Below are 21942 nucleotides of genomic sequence, written 5' to 3'. Positions count from 1 at the left end.
TGATGCAAAAACCTCCAACAACTCAGATGTGAATAAAGCAGATGCCGTAAACACTGTTGTTGGTTCACCTACACGAGGCTTTCTGCTTGACCTGACTTGCAACAGATAGTGCAATTTAACACATTTAAACAGTTTGAGTCATTTGTGTTGACAGACATATGTGACTTTTTAACAACATTCTGATTTGACATGCATTTATAGTGTTCCCAACTTCCTACATATTGTGTTGTGTTGAATCCTTATGTTTTTTAATGTTTTTGAAAGAAGTCTCTTATGCTCACCAAAGCCTCATTTATTTGATCAAAAAGTGAAACAGTAAAAACAGTATTGTGAAATAATATTGCAATTTAAAAGAACTGATTTCTCTCGCCATATATTTTTAAAAATGTGATGGAATTTTAGAAGCTGAATTTTAGTGTATCACATCTTCCACAAAAATGTCATGCAGCAAAATCTGTTTTCAAATAAGAAATGTTTCTTGAGCAGGAAAACAACATATTAGAATGATTTCTGAAGGATCATGTGACACTGAAGACTGGCGTAATGGCTGCTGATGTAGCTTGCCATCACAGGAATAAATAACAGAAAACAGTTAAATTACTTTCAAGTTTTTGTTTAAAGTAAGTGAAAGTTAGTAGTGTTGCCACTTTTAATTAGTTCTTCTCCAAAACTGGTGTCTGCATCAGAGAAGCTTATTAGCACAAAAAGAGAACAGAATAGAGCAATAGATCAGATTTGTCTGAATCATGCTCATATGGATAATCAACCATGTTCTTGCAGTATTTCTGCACCAACCTACTGCATAATAGATTTGAAACCTGCTATGATGAATATAATCATGCAGCATTTATATGATGCAGGGGAGAGACTTTCTGCCTAATATAATATGGAGCTCCAGCAAGTGCAGTGTGATTCGAATGCTTCCTCTATGTGTTCCTCCCCTGCACTGCCCTGTGGTCCACCCCTGTCATCAGGTCCGGGTGGTTTGACCTGCTGCTGGGCCGTCATTATAAAGAGTGGATGTCCCGCACAGGAAAAGGAAAATCTCACTAATCCCACACCACATAATTCTGCTTGCAAGAGGATTAGGGTCAGCCGTTGGACACAGCCCATGACCAGATTTAAATCATACACCCTTGCCCATCCCTCATCTGCCATCACCATCTTCATCATCATCATAATCACTGCCCTGTACTCTGGAATTACAGAAGAAGGGACTCTCTGAGGTTGGGAAAACACACTATATATTGTCAGGTCAATCGAGTGATTGTGTTGTTTCTGAGCCAAAGCCTTGTCTATTTCTGCTTGGGTGGAAATGAACGGTTTCTCCATCTATGTGAGGAAGACAGGAACATTGCAGGTTGAGATGCCTCTCGAGACATCTTTGGCAAGATGAGAGTTTTAAACAATCTTCACTTAAAATAAAGGACAAACACATTTATAATGTCAAACATCAGTTAAAAAAATGGTTTAAAAATAAGGTTCCATTAGTTAACATGAACTATCTATGAAAAATACTTTTAAAGTATTTATTAATCTCAGACAGTTAATGTTAATTTTAACATTTACTAATACGTTATTAAAATCAAAAGTTGTATCTGTTAATATTATTTAATGGACCAGAGCTCACATTAATTAACAATGAAAATGTTTTAATTTTATTAGCTAATGTTAACAAAGATGAAAAAATACTGTAACAAATGTGTTGCATATCGTTAGCTAATGATAAAAGGATATATTTCACCTTAAAAATGAAAATTATGTCATTTACTCACCCACAAGTTGTTTTAAACCAGTATTTATGTGTGAAAAAAATATTTTGAAGAATGTGGGTATAGGTCTAAAAAAATTCTATAAGTCTAAAAAAAAAAATTCTGAATAAAATAAATAAATAAATAAAACACTAAAATCAATCGTTTTAAATTGTATTGAGCCATTACAACGTATAATAAAGGCCTGGTTTCACAGACAGGGCTTAGACTAAGCCAGTATTAGGCCATAGTTCAATTAGGACATTTAAGTAATTTTTCATAAACATGCATCTTGAGACAAAACAAAGGCACTGATATATTTTATGAGCAGTCAGTGCAAGTTTCTTTCAGTTGACACAGCTCAGACTTACATTTTAGTCTGGGACTAGGCTTAAAGGTGCTGTATGTAAGTTTTTGACTCTACTAAAGCATAAAAATACCATAATATGTTTGCAGATATTTAAGAAACATGCTAAGTTAACATAGTTGTTTATTTGAAAAACAATGCTACAGTCAGTTATTCTCCTGTGAAAATGTGCGTTCCGGGCCTGAATGTCTGTCTCTGTTTTGGTTTGTGAAACCCGCCCACTGCCAGTTTACCCAATTGTATTTCGGCACCCCGGGTTGCCAGTTGGCGGAAAACACAGCATATTTAATTTCATTCATCGTCAAGTGCGCTCGTTCCTGTTGGTGTCGTTAATCTGGCAACCTGCCTGTGCGTCAAGTCTGAGGAGGAGGGGCCGGGTGAAAAAAACCCACTCCAATATTTTGAATTTGGACTGCAATACCTAGTTCAACCACTCGGTGTCAATCCTACATACAGCACCTTTAAGCCTTGTCTGTGAAACCTGGGGATAGAGTATTAAAAATGGATATTCAATTTGAGATTTGAAAAAGATTACACTTAACAGTGTTATTAAATTAGAGTTTTTAAAACTTTAGGTGAGTGTAAAAATAGGCTAAATTAGCATACACTATTAAATATCCAATTTGGACTGATACAATAAGTAAAAAAAAAAAAACTATAATATTGCCAGATAACTGATATGATACTGATATGATGCATCCCTAAATGTACTAACTGCTGTGTAACATATAAGCAAAATGCCATAATGACTCGATAAACACCTAATATCCATTCTAAGACCCAAAGCAAAGCAAATTTTCCTTGCAGCACCACAGAATTATTACTTGGTGCAAACATTTAATTTTTGAGACAGCTACTTAGAGGAAACACTGGCTCTGTATAGTGCAGAATCATTGAGCTTATATTTCCACACTGCTTAAGTACTCTTCTGGCTCGGAAACAACATTCCTTGTCCATAACTTAGGAATGATGGGCCAAGGACTGACTGAATGCAGTATATTCTACAAAACATTGGCTTGCATTTAACTAGAATTAGATTTTTTTGGGGGGGATGCGCAAATCAGTCTACGGCACATAGTTTCCCTAGTGAATCAATAAACGTGAAACCTCAGATGCTGATTACAACTTCCATCAGCTCTGCCTTAGAAACCCAGTGTTTGGCTGCTGCTCAAACTAGAGTCCCACACTCTCCGAGTAAAAACTGGGATTTTTTATAACTGGTATTTGGTAGCTCGAGTGCGGATGGACGTTTGGTAACCCTCATCAACAGATTAGTAGACAAGCCTTTACATTAATCAAACCAGGCCAGCCGTCAGTGAGCTCTGGAGTATATCATTATTAAAGTCTAAACAGGACTAGGAAGAGACCCCCCAGTCCCCCATTGGATATAAATCAGAATGAAACTAGCAGTGAGCGCTTTGCCGAAGGTCTCATCTGCTCTGGACAATTCACCAATAAAAACTGGTGATATATTGCACGAGTGAAAACATGGTGCTGAGAGCAGTTAGCCATTACAGTTTCTTGATAGAACAATTCATTATGAAGTTGAACACATTAAGTGGTGTAGATTAGAATGGGTCTTCGTCTACATATTTTTATGTTTAAAAAAAAAAAAGTCATGTGGCTGAATAAGAAGGAATTATAATCGCATATATATAATCATAGCATATCAAATGTTGCTCTCTATAATTCTGAACTGCTGGATTCACAGTCTGTCATCACATTTCTGCCTACACTCTAAAAAATGCTGGGTTAAATACAACCCAGTGCTGGGTAAAATAGGGACAAACCCAGCAATTGGGTTGTTTTGACCCAGCGGTTGGGTTAAATGTTTAACCCAACCTTCTGAGTAGTAACCCAACCGCTGGGTCAAAACAACCCAATTGCTGGGTTTGTCCCTATTTTACCCAGCACTGGGTTGTATTTAACCCAGCATTTTTTAGAGTGTACAATTATTTCCCAGAACTGTCTGACACATTTTTCTGATGTCTCCATGAAATCAGATTTGGTGTTTTGTGGCTTTTAGTCCATGTCTGTCAGCTTTGAGGTCATTTATGTGGTACTGTACACCTACAAGTTGACAAAATGTACATTTAGCTCATATGCAAATTTGAAATTTACAGTGTTTACCTGTAATGTCTGAAAATAAAATGTGTTCAATAGATTGGGGTTGGTATGCTTTTTTTTACATTTTGTTTTTAAATATGCATTTATTTGATCAAAATACAGTAAAACAGTAATGTTGTGGAATATGATTGCAATTTAAAAGAACTATTTTCTATTTTAATATATTTTTCAAATGTAATTTATCCCTGCGATGCAAAGCTGAATTTTCAGCATCATTACTCCAGTCTTCAGTGTCACATGATCCTTCAGAAATCATTCTAATATGCTGATTTGCTCCTCAAGACATATTTCTTCCAATTATTAATGTTCAAAACAGTCGTGCTGCTTAATAGTTTTGTGGAAACTTGTGGTACATTTTGTTTTTCCAGATTCTTTGATGAACAAAAAGTTCAGAAGAACAGCATTTTTAAAAAAAAATAGAAACCTTGTTTTAACATTGTAAATGTCTTTATTGTCACTTTTGATCAATTTAATGCATCATTTCTGAATAAATTAAAAAAATATCTTGTTTACAGTGGCATATCCAAATTTTTATACAATAAAAGCTCCTGATTGAACATATCCCCTCTTCCTATAATACGACTTGTCAAAGACAAGCAAATCATAGTTTTGCTAAGCTGTCACCAAAACTGTTTTCTAAAGGCTATTTGCTAATTCAAAACAGATAGAAAAAAAATTCTGTTTCAATATGACAATACACACGTTTGACTAACTATTTCATAAGGTGTGACTTACATAATATCTTTCTGTTGAAAAATACTTTATACTGCTATAAATATCACCAAGCCTGTTACCCTTTAACAGCAGAATTTATTGAAAACACAAATAGTACCTGGCAACCCACAGAGAGGCCAGGTGCACCCGGTCTGCATGTGGGGGTGGATTATCTTTTCAAACAACTGAATAGAGGCAGGGCTGCTGAATAAACAAACCACAGAGGTGATATCTCGGCCGCCTTTGCTCTCTTCAAGCAAGCAGCAGATAAGCACATCATTCTGGATGTCCAATTATCGTATACTTCAGTGTGCATTCAGCATTGTGAGATAAATGACTTGCGTTAATCCAGTGAAACAAAATTTACATCCAGCTTGCTTTGCTTAAAATCTGTTTCCATGAATGCTACTTATAGTCAAAACAACATCTCCATGCACGCCCACATGACTTTTTTTCACAATACAGTCATTATGTTGACCATATGTCCAGTGCACTTTGTCTAAAACTCGGTTTTAGCATGGTTGCAGCTAATGGTTTCCGCTGTTTGTTCACATTCACCAGGGATTTAATCATCAGTCTTGGTAATTATAGACATCACTTAGTGGGATTGAACCTGCTCAAGTCTGGTAAATTCTACTAATGAGAGATCTGACATTTAGCAAACTCTCAAGTCTTGTATCACTTCTGCATTTGGTGTCTCAGTTGGAGCCCCTTACAGAAAGGTCAAGCTCATCTCTTTGAGCGATTGCCTGGCTGAGTGACTGTGACTCAGATTGGAAAGGTGTTGATGATGTATGAAACAGATCTGGACTTACCTGGTCCACATCTGGACTGACTTGGGGGGTCACATACAACACACGGGCTCATCAATCAGACTTGAACAGTCTTTATTTAGCTGCCTTCCAATGGCATTATACAATAATACATCTGACACAAAGGCAAAAAAAATTATGTCAGTGCAATAAATTATAAAAATAAAGTATTTTAGATAATCATACAGACATTATAAACCAAAGAGAGATTACTAATCAGAAATATTAATATTATCCTAATTTATAATTCTGTGAAACCCATATATTTCTTTATAAATAATGCCTGAGGGAAATTAAACTGAATTTTAAATTTATAAGATTTTAGTATAAAACAGATTTTTTTATGTAATAAAAAAAAGTGCACTTTACACTATATACATATTAAAAGTTTTAGAAAAAAATTATACTTTTATTCAGTAAAAGTAACTGCAAAGACATTTATAATGTTACAAAAGATTTTTATTTCAGACAAATACTGTTTGAAAAACAAAATGTATCACAGTTTTCACAAAAATATTAAGCAGCAGAACTGTTTTTAACATTCATAATAATAATGAACGTTTCTTGAGGAGCAAATCAGCATATTAGAATAGTTTCTGAAGGATCATGTGACACTGAAGACCCGTGTAATGGTGCTGAAAATTCAGCTTTGCATCACAGGAATAAATTATATTTAAAAATATATTAAAATAAAGAACAGGTATTTTAAATTATAATAATATTTCACAATATTAAATTTTTTACTCTATTTTTGATCAAATAAATGCAGATTTGGTGAGCATAAGAGACTTTTTAAAAATTCAAAAACATAAAAAAATTATCTTTATAAAACAAACACACACAGTTTGTATATAATCAAATGCATTCAAAAAATAACCCTTGTGCAACAATCTATCCCTGACGTCATGCCACAGGTGTGTCCAACCCATAAAAAAAGCACATTAACTAGGATGCCCCCAAAAAAATTCTTTAACCACTATTATTTAAATATTCTTCAAATGAGACTCAAAATATCTTTACATCTAAAATTCCTTCAAGCACTTTTTTCCCTTTAGTTGACCGAATCTCTTTGCACTAGTAATTTGCTCTGGCATTTCATAAAAAATGAAAACAAACAAAAAAATTACCTGTTGCCGAAATCTTTATCTCACAAGGTGTTCCTTTTGTTTTGTACTGAGGGGTTCTGGTCCAACAGAATGATGCAGAAAGAGGGGGGAGAGAGTGAGAAAGTGAAGGAGAGAGGAGGGGGGCTGGCCATGGATTTCCTTGATGCAGTCTGTGCAAGGACTGAATGCTAATCAGACAGAGGCCTTTCCCCATGCTTACAGCAGTGCACATGCATCTGGTCAGCCTCTGCAATGATACACACATACAGCCACATACACACACATTACAGACCCAGATCCAAGGACCCTCCTTTACAGCATTAATAACTCAAACTGGTTATTTTTTTTGCTTTATTCATGATGTGAAAACACACTAAATAACAGCCTACATGCACATATTAACAAATGCATATGTAATGATTGATTCCCCCTGGGGACTGGATTGATCTTCTGTCATCGCCGCTGCAGCAGCTCTGGAGGCAGATCTTTTAAATGATCATTTAAAGGGTAAATCACACTTGTCTGAGTAAAATCTTTTCTGAATGGTGAAAGCGTAGGCTGCTGCTAGCAGCTAAATAATTCAACAATATTGATGTAACAGTACACAAGCTTTGCCTGGCATTTGTCATTCAAAATGAAAGCATGCAACAAGAGATGTAGATTATGATGCTCTTTGTAGCAACAGTCTGCACACTTTTCTGTAAAAAAAAAAAAATCATGATCAATAAATGAATAAACATATTTGAATATGTATGTGTCTTTAGAAAAAAACCTATATAACTGTGTTTTTGCTTTGTTATGATCACTATAAAATGTACATTGTTTTGGAAGGCAAACCAGTGTTATAACAGTACTTACACTCTTCAAAAAAAGTACCATGTATTTTGGGGAATATATATATAATAAATAAATAAGGCGCCCTCTACTGGTCGCGCATAATAATAATCTTTTTTTTAACACATTTTGGGACAGATCTCCCAAACGTTATTAAAATGAATCCACGCGAGAAATCTGAAATAGTGTTCAAAGCCATGGAAATTAGAACAATGGAGAACAACTATGAATAATTTATAAGTTTTCTCATCCTGTTTAACATTATGGCTTAAATCTTACGTCAGCATAATTCTGAGACAACAAGATGAGAATTTTTAACACTTTTTTCTGCTAAACAAATTAATTTTTACATAACTCTAACCATATCTACAGAATCCTATTTCCTTTTTGGGAGAATCATTTGTTCTCCCACTGCCCTGTTGAACTGGGTAAGCTCAAATGTTGCACTGTTAATGGTTTCAATGGATGAAAAAAATAAAATTCACCCATTCATTTTACATGGCTGCTCACCAAATAAATTAACACGTGGGCATTAGCTATTTGAGTTGAAATTATTTTTAATGATTTTTTTCTTGAAGAAAATATTAAGAAATATCTGACTTCTGAACGCTATAATTGACCAATCAGAATCAAGCATGTCTTGTGGAATTCATGAACATTGCCTTACTTAGCGAACTGCCATATTATATCCACCATTTACATTTATTAAAGCATCTCAAAAATGACTTTGTCTTAAATAATGTTATTATAAATAATTATTTAAGCTATTATACAGGAAATATATAAATTCTAAAAATATATAGTTTTGTTCTTGGCAACACCAGAAGTTTACAAACAAGTCATATTGTGAGTCTGTGCTGGGCATGAGTTGCCGAGATCAGTGTGGTCTTCTGGAGCAGCCCAGCATGACAGGAACCGGAGCCAGCGTTCCTCGTGCGCTCTTATTTATTTAACCCAAGACAAACCCGGGAGAGAGAGAGAGAGAGAATGAGTCTCGATTCATTCAAAACCCAAAAATAAGCAGCACAGCCCTTGATAGACAACAGACACGCGATAGCAGTGAAACCAGAGGAGACTCTTGGGCCTTTTCTCCATCTTTCATCTTGGCTGCAGCACTGAGAGAAAATAAGTGCAAAGATAGAGAGGGGAATTAGTGGATCTATATAACTAAAAAGAATGCCCATACACCGAAATTACAGTAGGTGGTTTTGGTATACAGAATGTTTATTTCATCTTACCTTCATTCATTTATTTATCTATCCTTTATTTAGCCAGGAGAATCCCATTGAGACATCACAATCTCTTCTTCCAGGGAGACCTGCTTAAGACGGCAGCACATAGTGTTTCACACAAAAATACAAATAACAAAACAAAAAAAAAAAGTACTCATACGAAGCAATAAAAGTAAGATTAAAAAAACACAAGACTCCTTTAAAACAGATTTATATCTATTTCACATGTATAGACACATAATTTAGACAGACAGACAGACAGATAGATAGATAGATAGATAGATAGATAGATAGATCGATAGATAGATAGATAGATAGATAGATAGATAGATAGATAGATAGATAGATAGGAAAAAAGAAATATAATAAATACCTTGTATAGATTTAGAAACGACCCCAGTTGTAATATTTTGACTGTCCACACGAGGTCAGACTTATTCATTTTATAACTTTACATTGGGCATTGGATATGTTTCAATATGAAACATAAGACAAAAATCTTATTGGCTGCATGGCTTCTTAGACAGTCATCGCTTATAAATATCCTTTAATCAAACAAATAAAAGCATTTAAATGACACTGGACCTACACTACAGCCTAAAACTATAGTCATATAATTTGAATAACACTCCAAAATCAGTATCCATGCACGTTAACACCTCCTTCAAGAGCGAGAAATGACTTTGAACAAATGTTCTATTCAAGCTCGTTGAATGAATAAACAGTCAAGCATGCGACATACAGGGTCAGGATTTGGAAGAGAGACACCTCACTGCTGGTCCCGCCCTATGAGACACGCGGACTAGAAGAATAGAAGTTGCTACAGTGTAACAAGTGATTTGTGTCTCTCCATTCTGAGACCGTTTTACATTCGTCTAAAATCCGCAGCGCGGAATAAAAGTTTCAAAACTGTAAACAAGCGGTTTGTTTTGATATATTTTAGAACGTTTTTGCTCCAGTCAAACGCCGTAGCGCAACACTAACAAAGTAGTTTGTCTCGCGGCGTTCATTGTGCAACTAGTGGAATAGAAGGACAGCTCGGCGTGCGTGTTTGCGGTAACCAGCCTAACAGTCCCGAGCAGACAATGTTGGATGGTGTTTTGTGAGCGTTTAAAGGGAATGAGAGTGAACGAGGGAAGCACGCTTTGAGCACTGCAGCGTTCGAGGTAAGAGAGCCTTGAATTTCTACTAGAATTGCTGTGAAGTCATTGTAACGTAGGCTAATGGACACCGGTTCACCTGGTGTCGAGGATTTTTGCTTTGGGTGCAGATCATGTTTTAGATGTTTTATTTGAGTCATTATAACTTCTTAACTGCAGCTAGATGTTAAACCCTGCTGGTAGATCCACACATAACTGTGTGGAACATGGGAGCTGGTTTCTAGTTGATCCGGGCTGGTCTTTAACTGGATACCGCAAGTCATATTTACGTAAACACTTTTTTATGATTGGGGGTAAAAAAAAAAAGTGAAGATGCTTAAGCAAGTATTATTGTATTTACAGTGTGTTTCTAAATAAACGAAGATACTTTGGCTCGTCGGTATATTGATTTTGTTCACTTATAACCATTATTATTATTATTATTATTATTTTTATTTTAAATCAAATTCTGAAAAATTCTATGTATATATTTCTAGAAGTCAGTATATTGTTTAGTCTTCTTACGGCAGTAAATAGTCAAAATATGGCATTTCGTCACAATAGTCACACTACATATAATATTTTTTAATAATAATAACATTGTACTGAATGTAAATGCAGTTATTGTCTAGTCTACCAACTACCATGTTCCAAAAATTAGCTTGACCTCCTTAAGATGGTATGACAAGCTGGTGGTTTCAGACCAACTAGAAAACTATCATGTTCCAAAACATATCGATCAGCTTGCAATCAGTGACATTTTTATTTTAGTTGCAATATTTTTATTTCCTTTTTTTATATTTATATATTTACTACTTTTTTATTTCATGTTTAGTTGTTCAATTATTTATGTGGACTTTTATGTATTTTTGTTTTGTCTTCTTTTTTCTTTAGTCATTTACCTTATTTTGTCTCTGTTCTGATCTTGAAAGAAAGATGGTTTTATACTTAGACTAAATAAACTAGTTAAACAAAACTGTTTGAATTATACACTACTGGGTGACAGGTGTCTTTGGGACAAACAAACATGTATTTGATGTTGAGCTGAACTCACCTCAGCAGTATGTTTATATCAATAGTCCGGTTTGAACTTCTGCTGTTATTCTAATCACTCTGTGGCCTGATATAGAAGGTGTTCACATTTAACCTGAGCCTTTCCTCTTCAAAGTTGTCAAATTCAAAGCAGTTATCTCATCAGATTACAGGACTTGACTATCTATCTATGTCATTTGTTGTTAGTGTATCTGAGTTGAAGGAAACCATAGCCTGTTAAAACGACAGAATCAAAGACAAAGACGGAGTAGGCTGTTAGTAAACATAAGATTTTGCCTTGCATATTGTTATTAGAAATACACTTTTTTTGTGTGTGTTTCCCAGACTCCACAGTCCTAGATTGTTGTTCTTGCGTCTAGAAGCTTTGGAATTCCAAGGGTGTGTTTTGTATTTGGTTGTCTGTCATTCCTGGCCTTCCTCTATTATTCATTTAAAGCAGTGGTTCTCAATTGGTTTTACTTCAGGACTTGTATTAGACATCAAGTACTAACATAGATTATTGCATAAAAGTTAACAAAAAATCCTTAACATTTGAGATTTTTTTTTATATTAACATGAAATACACGCTTATTTATTTGCTATAGTAACTATGCATAATAGTTGTGTTTTATTATTTGCATTTAGCATTGTCCGTGACTCACCAGTTGAGAACTGATCTAAAGGTTTCTGTATGCTGCACTTTTGCTCCTTTTGGAATTGCTTGTGGAAATCTTGTTTCACTGGCCAGATCTAAAATCTAATAACCTTGCCAATGTTTTTAATTTCCTCAGTACTCTCAAGGTATTTGCCACCTTAATGAACCACACATGAAAACTGGAATATAGAAAATAATATTAATAGTAATGGCAGTTAAAGTTTTTATTGTTGATCCAAATTTCAGGCTTGCATATTTCTCGAAATGCAGTTGTCAAAACAGTGAAAGTGTCCACTAGCGATTATGGAGACGAAACCACTGCCAGAAGAAATCCAAGAGGGTTCATCTGTATCCCATTACAGAGAATGCAGTTTTAGCTTCTTTCTGGTAGATGTTTTCTGTCGAGATCAGTAATGAGTTGACTGATTAGAATTCTTGGTGGATTGATCATTTAGGAAAGATTGCACCACAGTATCACTCATAATCTAATTATACTCATAATCTTTTTTTTTGGTATGTGCATGGTATGTGGTATGTGCTTTATTTTGAAGTTAATTTTTATTCACTTTCAGATTCTGCATATCAGAACTGAATATTTTAAAAGCCTCTAGCAGCTCTCACTGTACTTTGCCCTCCAGTCAGCAGTGGCCTATGGAATGACATAAAATATCTGCACTTGTATTGTATGTTGTTGCAGCTGTTTATGCTATGTATTCTATGTTCAAATGTTTAGTGTAATTTTGTGTGTGTGTGTTTTAAAGAAATCTCTTACGCTTACCAAGGCATTTTTTATTTGAATAAACAGTAAAAACAGTAACATTGTGACATTTTATTACAATTTAAAATAACTGTTTTCTATTTGAATATATTTTAAAAAGTTATTCCTGTTATGCAAAGCTGAATTTTCAGCATCATCACTCCAGTCTTCAGTGTCACTTCATTCTAATATGCTGATTTGGTGCGCAAGAACCATTTATTATTATTATCAATGTGGAAAATGGTTGTGCTGCTTCATAAAAATGGTGAAAATGGTTGTGCTGTTTTTCAGGATTCTTTGATGAATAGAAAATTCAAACAAGCAACATTCACTTTGGATCAATTGAATGCATCCTTGCTGAATAGAAGTATTAATTACTTAGCCTAATCTTATTGACTCCAAACTTTTGAATGGTAGTGTGAAGGAATATTACATGTTCAATATAAGTTAAGCTCTATCTCCAGCATCTAGCCTATGGCATTGTGATGTTGATCACCACAGAAAATAGTTTCAATACTTCCCCTCAGGTGTTTTTTTTTTTTTTTTAATTGTGGTTTTTAAAAGTCACGTACAATAGCAGTTCACAGGTTCAGGCAGTAAAACATTAATACACACTATATTTACAGTATAGCCACAAAACTTAACATAATACATTTCAACTTGAAACTAGTATAAAAGAATCACACTAAAGTATCTAAATGAATATCTAGTCTTTCAGCTTTGTTGTCATGACAACATAGTGATAGTTTAATTTGTATTGAACCTGGAACTCTCCTTAAAAGCAAGGCAGAAAAGCTACGTCTAGGCAAATGGAATGATCTGTACTCTATGACACAGTACGGTTTCTCCGAATTGTATTTGGATAAACAGGTCAAGAGAGTCCCATTCACCACATTTTAGTAATCAAAGAGCTCCATGGTTACACACAGATCCCAGGAAGCCCAATTCTCCCAATGGGGGCTGTAGGTTTCAATGTTTTCCAGACGTGCGAAGGATTGTGCTGATGTGGAATCAATAGAAATCTAATATAAACCCAGTCTTTCCCAGTGTAGTCGGCCTGCTAATCTTTCAGTTAATTCTTAAGTGTTTTTGAGCACTTGCAGACTCTAGAATTGCTTTTCCAGTTCTATCGAGTGTCTCCGTCAGCGACTGATATCACATAAGTCTCCTGGGCCTCCTTTTTTATTAATAAAAGCGGCCAGGCAGACAGAAACTGTGGCCTTGTTCTCTGATTCAGCACATACTTGAGGAAAGTCTAGCCTTTTAGACTCAACTAACAAGACTGTTCTCATGAACATCCGTCGATTGCCCAGAAATGCCAGATATTTTGTTTGCTAAAGGAAGAGCAGCTTGTTACTGCTGAATCGCATGTACAGCATGCTGTTTCAGTTTTGAACAATGAAGAACGTCATTGGTTAGATGAAGTTTGATTGATTGGTTTTAGCAGTCAGCAGAAGTATGTTCTTATAGTTTGTTTATGGAAAGAAACATTCACATTTTAATAAGTGTTTTGTCCAGATTCTCTTGCAGTGCTGTGGAAAACCACACAAATGTTTCAGAGTGTTTTGCCTCCTGTTGGCCCCCAAATTTTGCTGTGCAACCAATGCTTTTTATGTGTATTAAGCAAAACATTAATATTCGGTTTTTGACTTCACAAATGTAACATGATTAAAATTAGCTTTAGAAAGACACTTGTGACGTGACTTCTAAGAACTATAATTGACAGCATATACAAACAAAAATCTACTTCTATTCAATGCAAAGTTTTATTTTCTTAAAAAAAACAAGTAAAAAGTCAGTAATAAAATAAGAACATAAAAAAATAGCAAATACTACAGAAATTAAAGTAATCAAATGTGAAATAACACATCCAGTAAACCGCATAAACACATTTCATTACACCAAATACTGTTCTTTTTAGCTGCATCATATGACTCCTTTAACATGACAGACAGCAGCAGGAATATTGGACTGCGGTTCCTTTAAGAGTTTATCCATGGACCCAATATACTGTTACACAACATGCGTTCTCTTTCTTAACTATTTAACGTTCCAAAACTGACTGTGTTTAACTGGATAATCCCTGGCCGATCGATCGGTGCATCTCTACTTAAATCTAATAATTTGCTCTGACTTGAATAAATTTTTTCTTTGGCTCACGTCACCTTGAATGGGATATAATGATTAGTTAACATTTATATCAAATAGTCAAATAACCATTTAGGCATTGTAATTTATTTGTAGAGTATTTTTCACAATATACATTGCTCCAAAGCAGCGTTACAGAATTTTTTTTTCTTAATATCTTCATGCCTTATAGTGCCATTTAGCAGATTAGAGCAGGCCAATAATATATTTTACATTATGCAACGATACAAGCAATCAAGCAGTTGAGATTTGCTATACTGTTTATACCCCCCTATGTGATTATATTGTATGTATATGGATCAAGTTGGACATACTTGTATCCGACTTTATATAAAGAGCTGGGTGATAATATAGTTACATATGTGATATTAACAATCAAGCAGTTGAGAATCTAAATTTTAGGCTACTGCTATAGGCAATTCAGTCCTTCATAAACCTTGCCAACATTTAACAGGTAATGCAAGTTTACGGCAAATTATACATTTGAAAATTTTTTTTACGTCAAGATGCTCTTGAGTGGAAACTTGAACTGCAGCAACCAAATCACGGTCAAAAGCATCCCAGAAATGTGTCACAGTATGGAATTAAAATTGGTTGCAAATGCGGTTTCATTTTGAATAAAGTTCTGAAGAGTAATTTCTACCAAATCACTTTGAAATGGTGCACAATGTTGGGTTTCCCATTTATCCTTCCAGTGCTGTAGAAATATCTCCGCTGTACTTCATTCCCTCTGTTGGTTGTTGACAGCCAGCTATATGCGTTGGAACAATAGGCCTAGGTGTCTGCAGTGAAACTGGGTCATCAGCTGTGCGGCTGGATATGACGCCGGTAACCTCTTGTGCAGGCTTGGCCTAGTGTTCTTCATGCAAACATACACCTCTTTGTAAGAGCACACATCTGCAGTTTTAATGGTGATGTGCGTCTGGCCGGTTTCCTGTGAGGACTCGAGCACTTTGCAGGCTGTTGCTGCCGTTCCCGTTACTTTCTGGCTCATTTATACAGTCGGTTATGGTGACTGGAGATATAATTTCAAATTTGAAAGGCAGTGCCTACTGGGAACGTTGATGGTTATCGCGATGATGATATGCAAATCCACGCCTTAGGTTTTTCTTTTTTCATTATCAAGTAGCTTTCAGTGTTCATTGTAGATGTTGAACTTGTTAAATAGAACAGAAGGCCTTTTAACCGGTTATTCATGTATCTGACATCAAGGTTCAGATTCTGGATAAGGATTGAGATTGTAAACAAAAATGTCAGTCTTTATAGGTTTTTTTAATTGCCTTTTTTTGTCTTTGAAACAAGCGTTTAGTGAGTGGCCATTTGTTGCTGTTTTTCTTTGTTCATTGTCATCATTCAAAATGTCCATGTTTGAGTCTGAAGTATTTTAATGAAGAAATGATTGAACATTTTTATCATTTTTTCATCCTCTGGCTTAATCTCCCCAAGATTTTCAACATTGTCCTCAGCTGACTGGAATGTACTCAGCACCAAACGTTTGGATAATTCTTACCGTAATATATCTATATTTAGTCTTTGGGTGTGGGTTTGGATCTGGGACAATTGAAAATTGTTTTATGGTCCCCTTGACTCACAATGCAGCAGGCCACTTCCTCCTGGGAAGCCAAATTATTCATTCAAATGACCTTTGATCAGTCTGCCATGCTGTAAATTTATGAAACTTTAGTTTTTCAACTCTAGATGTTCACATATTAGAATTTAGGATACTGGGCTGTATTTACGCTACACTATGAAAGGGGTTATACTCTATTGTGAAAACACTTAAACTTTCATGAAATCCTTATTCTGCTTTGCAACAATTTGGGGGTAGGGAATTACAGCACTTCTACAATCCAAAACTGTGCAAATGCCACTTTTTGGTTTTGACATCACCTCGAAAACTGGCTTTTACACATCTGGGCTGCATTTCAAACATTGTAAGCCTAAGTAGATCGTAGAAACCATTTTACAATGCTTTTGCGAAATGCAGCCCTGGTCATTGCATGCAGGTGTATGAAAACAGGATTCACTAAAATGACTTTATATGTAAAATAGTATACTTGTACATTAGCCTACATAATGCAGCTTATGCTTGGAAATGTGCCTCTACAAATATTGACGTATGGTGGACATTGCTTTGCTTAGCTTGATATCGCAGTATCAATATTACCCTGATGTCACCAAAATTCATATGGCCCATCATGCCTTGGAATTTAGATGCTTTAACTTGTCACTTCCAGAATTAGTTAGAAAAATGAAAAAGATATTTGGTGACGCAGGACCCTGTAGCTTGTCCTGGATGTGTGAATCCATTTGAGTGTTTTTAGGTCACAAAGTGCATGTTAAGCAGAATGGAAACCAATGATTAAATCATTGAATCAGTGCTTCAGTCAGGTTAGATTGATAAAGCAGACCTCTGCACTTTGTCTTCCTCTGGGTACGGCATGGAAGCGGAAGGCACGGCTAAGTTTTGCATTTTAACAGCCTGTCTGGGATCTTCTGTAGGTCACATCCCCCTTGTAGAATCATCCTGTCAGAGGTTTGTCAAATGAAGCTCTCTGCGGCCTTGAACCAAGTCTGTCTGGTTGAGATCTAAAGTTAAAGCAAGATGACAAATCAATGTCTGCTGCTAATAATTAAGGAATCTTTCAACCTACCATTAAGTTGGAAATTCCCACCAGCGGTCAGGATAGTTACCCATGTTCTCAATATGTGACTTTTTCTTGTAACATTGAAGGTATAGTTCTCCAAAAAATTTAAGTTGTCTATTTTTACTCACCCTTATGTCATCACAAACCTGTATGACTTTCATTTATTCTTTAGTAGAACACAAAAGGAGAATTTCCAAAGACTGTGCTGGTCGCTCTTTTCCATGCGCATACAGTAGATGCGTGGACTGAAGCTTTTAAGCTTTATCCAAAAGCACCATTAAAAGAATTATGAAAGTGATCCAAATGATTAGTGTGCTATATTTCACATTTTTATTCACAGAAAATCTTGACATCTGCCCAAGCTCACAAGTTTATTAGAGATTTTTATGATTTGTTTGACTCTGATCTGTTCAACCAATTCGGTTCACAAATCAGATTGATTCTCTGACTCAGTCTGGTTGTGCTATTTAACATTTCAGTGGAGGGGAAGATTATCACAGAATAATGACTTAAATTTCAGTCTGTTTCACACCAAAAAATCTGTATGACTTAAGAAGACTTGAAATATAGCGTATAACTGTGGTCCGCTGTTACGTTTTTTTTATTGTGCTTTTACATCTTTTTTTGAAGCTTAAAAGCATTAGTCTTCATTCATTTTTCATAATCAAAAATGGTCTATACCTTTAAGATCTTGTCCTGCTATTTCAGCAGATGGCACATTAGCCTTCCCTCAGGATCTTGACAGTGTACACTTCTATCTAGGGAACGTACTCGTCTTAATGTAGACACCAGTGGGAAACTAGAAGGAAGCAGTAGAATGCTCTCTTTAAAAGCCACGGACACCAGACAAGAATGCTGTGGTAGTTTGATATAATTGTTTGCAGCTCTGTCCTTAAAAGTTGCCAGATTGCGTACAAACATGCAGCATGAACCTTCACTGGGCATGTGCCATCAAGAGTTGCGGAAATTTTTGAACTCGCGCAACTCTGTGTTTTTGTCAGTCTGCAGTTAAGTCTATTAAATTATGGTACAATCATGAGTGATGATAAAATGAAGACTGTAAGTTCAGTGTGAGTTGTGTTGTTGCATGTCGAGGCTTGCGTATTATCGAAGTTCATTGACCCTGCGATTTTTGGGTGGTGCTGGTGTGGTGTTATTGTGCGTTCAGACAGGGCCTGTTTACTAACAATGGCGTACTAAGCCCTATCTCTAAAGGCTCACCTCGTTGACTTGGTAAAAAGCATTGTTGGCTTTTAATTGGCTGATCGTTGCTACACAAAGGCCCTTTCTCAATCATACAAGGGCCCCACCTTTCAGTTTCAACTTACTGTGATACAATTGATTTTTCTTGGTTGTCTGCTTCCTCACATGTTAACAAAAGTTATAGAGTTACGGATGGCACTGACATTTTCTGTCTCATAAGAGACGTGAACCCACAGTAAACGTATTCCTTTTAAAGTCTTCCTATTTGTCACAGAGGTTGCTAAGTGAAATCTCGTGCTGGAATGGAGGACGTCAAAAAGCCAGTTGCTAGCAGAGATGGTTGAATGTGTTCAGATAGAAAGAGTTTGTCAGGCCCGCTGTATATCAAGCTAATGAGAGCTGCCCTTGGAGAGGTGGAAGCATGCCCTTAGTCTGAGCTTTGGCTTTCATTGTTCAAAGATGGATGATGGTTAAACAGTCACCCAGTCTAACCTCTACAGGGAATGGAAAAGTTCAACTTTTGCTTCAAGCTGCAGGAGGGACCGTCATTTGAGTTATACTAACAGCTTTCTTAGGAAGTTTGGCTGCTGCTTCTTTGAGCGACTGATTGATTGCTCTGTGTTTTATTTATTTGGATATCAAGAGTTTGCAGGATATACTTGTTGCTTGCTCACTAGTGTTTGGCATGTTTTTGAAGTTTTAATATTTGTACTGCAAAAATCGGACTGAGTTCTGGCAATTCAGCCAGACTTTTTTGTTGTTCTTTTTTTTTTTTTTTTTTCATATTTAGCTGGCAATGGAGTCTACGGCAGACCATTGTTGTGTCTAGATGTCTTGCTTTTCACAATTGATACAAAACATTATATTTAATGTTAAAAAATGTGTTATTTTTAAGTTATAGCCAATAACTGATATATGTTTATATGTTTTATGAATATTATTACTTATGTCATTATTCATTTAAAGTTGTTTTGCTGGCTAAATAGCCGCAAGTGTGTTCATATCTAAATGTCATTAATTGGTTAACTTTATATTAAAGAGCCAATTTATTCCCTTTTTTTTTGCATTCAGTAGGTCTGCAATGTGGCAAATAAATTACAAAGTAAAAATGTCTCAAATAATATGAGGGCATGCATAATAATTAGAAAAAAATAGCAAGATGTTGTTTAAAATAGTTTTAGATGAAGTATTTCAAGTTGCACCACAGGACGTAAACTTTTCCAAAATATTTGGATGTCAACTACCTATTTATCTGGAGTCTTGGAGCAACGTTTTTGTAGTAATAAATGCAAATCTCTAAAGTTTTGCAAAAAAAAAAAAAGGACTTTAGTTGTCAGTTGACCATTTTGACTGCCTGATTTCCATCTCGTCTCTTTGGTGCGGCTTTGTGTTTAGTGGGAGGCTAGTCGCTGTTGCACTGATCCGTGCAGGGGGGCCGTAAAACAATCTACTAGTTAAACTTCAAACTCCATGAAAATCCTCCTCCCCCTGATTCTGTCCACATACGCGTGCACACAAGCCAAAGCCGATGATCTTTTGTTTGAACTAAGTCTGAGAGGCCATGCATAACCTCTGACAGAATGTTAAATATGTTGTCATTTTCAAAAGCTTTTATTTTGTATTCATTCTGCTCTTATCTATCGCTGTCTGCAGTTGTGTTCGTTAGAAATCTTTGCTGGAAACCATAATATTTTCCCTTTGGACTGGCCAGTGTTTCGCTAATTCTTGGGAACGTCTCGTTCTCTGGTTACACAGAAGTGTGGTGTTAGCTTGCGGCCTGTCTCACTCTCACTGATATGCCTGAGCTGGTTTTGTTTGTTCGTTGCCATGGAGACTTCAGCTGTACGACAACTGTCTGCTGCGGGATGTGCGATTTTATAATGTGAATTGTAAAATTGTTATATAATATATTACATAATGTTCATTACATAAAGTGGCATGTTTTTGTAATCTACAAAAATAATCGGTGCCAGTAACACCCTATTTAATTTAAAGACATTTTAGTTTAATTTTGTAGTTTTGCACCCACACTTTCGATCAATTTTTACACAAAAATGTAAGTGTAGAGCTCTGAACATGTCGTCTTTATTAAAATGTTTTCATTTGTTGATAGAACTACTAGCAATTACTAATAAATATCCTAAAAATAAAAAAGCAGTGCTAATTTTTCTTACTGTTTCTTGCTTGAAATAGCAACAAGGCCTTTCTTTATTTTTAGAAGTCATGTCTGGTTCATAGTAGTGTAAATCTATCTACATAAAGCCTTATTTTTGTGCTTGTTTGTTAATACTGACCACCATGAGCTTGGTAAACAGCGACATCAAACCCTGAAGCAGTCGCTCTCTTGGCACATTGTGTGCTCTGTGTTGCGGTGTGTGTTCTGCAAAGACTAAATATCCTCTTAAATAGGGGTTAGAGTTACTTTAGCTTCACCACCACAAGTATTTGTAATGGTAGATACAAGGCTTCACTATGGCAACGAATGTGTGTCATGAGCCTCTTTATTATAAAACATTTATAGTGCTTTTTTCATGATGCCTCTGGAGTGAAGATCTTATTGGAAAGGGTAAAGGTTACATAAACCATGTTTCTTTCAATACGCAAGTCAGATGGTTAGTTCATGTTCTTTTTTTTTTGTTATTTTCTGTGGGTTGTGTCTTTCTCTTTAAATGGAGAAAAGCTTGACTTGTTTGCACTACAAAGCCTATCCAAATTTCCCAAGGGGATGTTCCACAGGGAGAGCAACACATGCTGCATCCTGTTCATGTCACAGGGGCAAGAGGGCCCTCTCAACCCTTCATCACAAATGCGGTACAACTCTGGCATCTTCCACAGGCCTTGAGAGTGACGCCCCTGCCATTTCGGCAGGCTCCCGCAAATTAACGCAAGGCCCTGTTGTGTGGATTGTTCATGCATTCCTCCAGCATGACTCTGGCATGCAAGTTCTCTGTGCCTGTTGTAGCCATTCAAAGTCAAACCCTTGGCTATGTTTGGAATGAAGTGCTAGGCTTACTATTATATATTGAATACAGGCCACTATTTTTTTAAATGCCATTTGAAGTTGTATGCATTATGCAGTACACATTTCATTCAATAGTTCACACTTTATAATTGCTCCTTGTCACCTCAGAAATTAAAAATGTGTGTTTTTTAGGGCTGCACGATAAATCGCATGCGATATTTAACGCGCATCTTGTCAGTAAACTCGGTTCTTTAATCAGCGGTAAATCTCCATCACCTGCGGGCTTTCACATGGAGCAGCATTAACTACACAGAGCCGTTGTTCACCAACAAGCTGCGCAAAACATGCGCAAAATATGATCGTGGTTTTGCGCAGCTTGTCCGTGAACAACGGCTCTGTGTAGTTAATGCTGCTCCATGTGAAAGCCCGCACGTGATGGAGATTTACCACTGATT

At 36.0% G+C, this 21942-nt stretch overlaps 1 protein-coding gene across 1 annotated transcript in view; it reads left to right on the top strand.

Annotated features, from left to right (window-relative positions):
* Window positions 1-9741: 9741 nt before the first annotated feature.
* The window catches only part of LOC107720516 (A-kinase anchor protein 13-like), a 97467-nt gene continuing 85266 nt past the window's right edge, over window positions 9742-21942 (top strand). The window contains exon 1 of the mRNA XM_016528244.1: window positions 9742-10109. The gene's annotated coding sequence lies outside the window, so the exon portion shown is untranslated. The remainder of the gene's footprint in view (window positions 10110-21942) is intronic.

This window comes from Sinocyclocheilus rhinocerous, unplaced genomic scaffold (genome assembly GCF_001515625.1).
Source record: "Sinocyclocheilus rhinocerous isolate Xijiao unplaced genomic scaffold, SAMN03320098_v1.1 scaffold3040, whole genome shotgun sequence".
In the NCBI taxonomy this organism is placed as follows: Eukaryota; Metazoa; Chordata; class Actinopteri; order Cypriniformes; family Cyprinidae; genus Sinocyclocheilus; species Sinocyclocheilus rhinocerous.
Note: the sequence above shows the minus strand (reverse complement) of the source record. Positions and strands in the feature narration are given on the sequence as shown.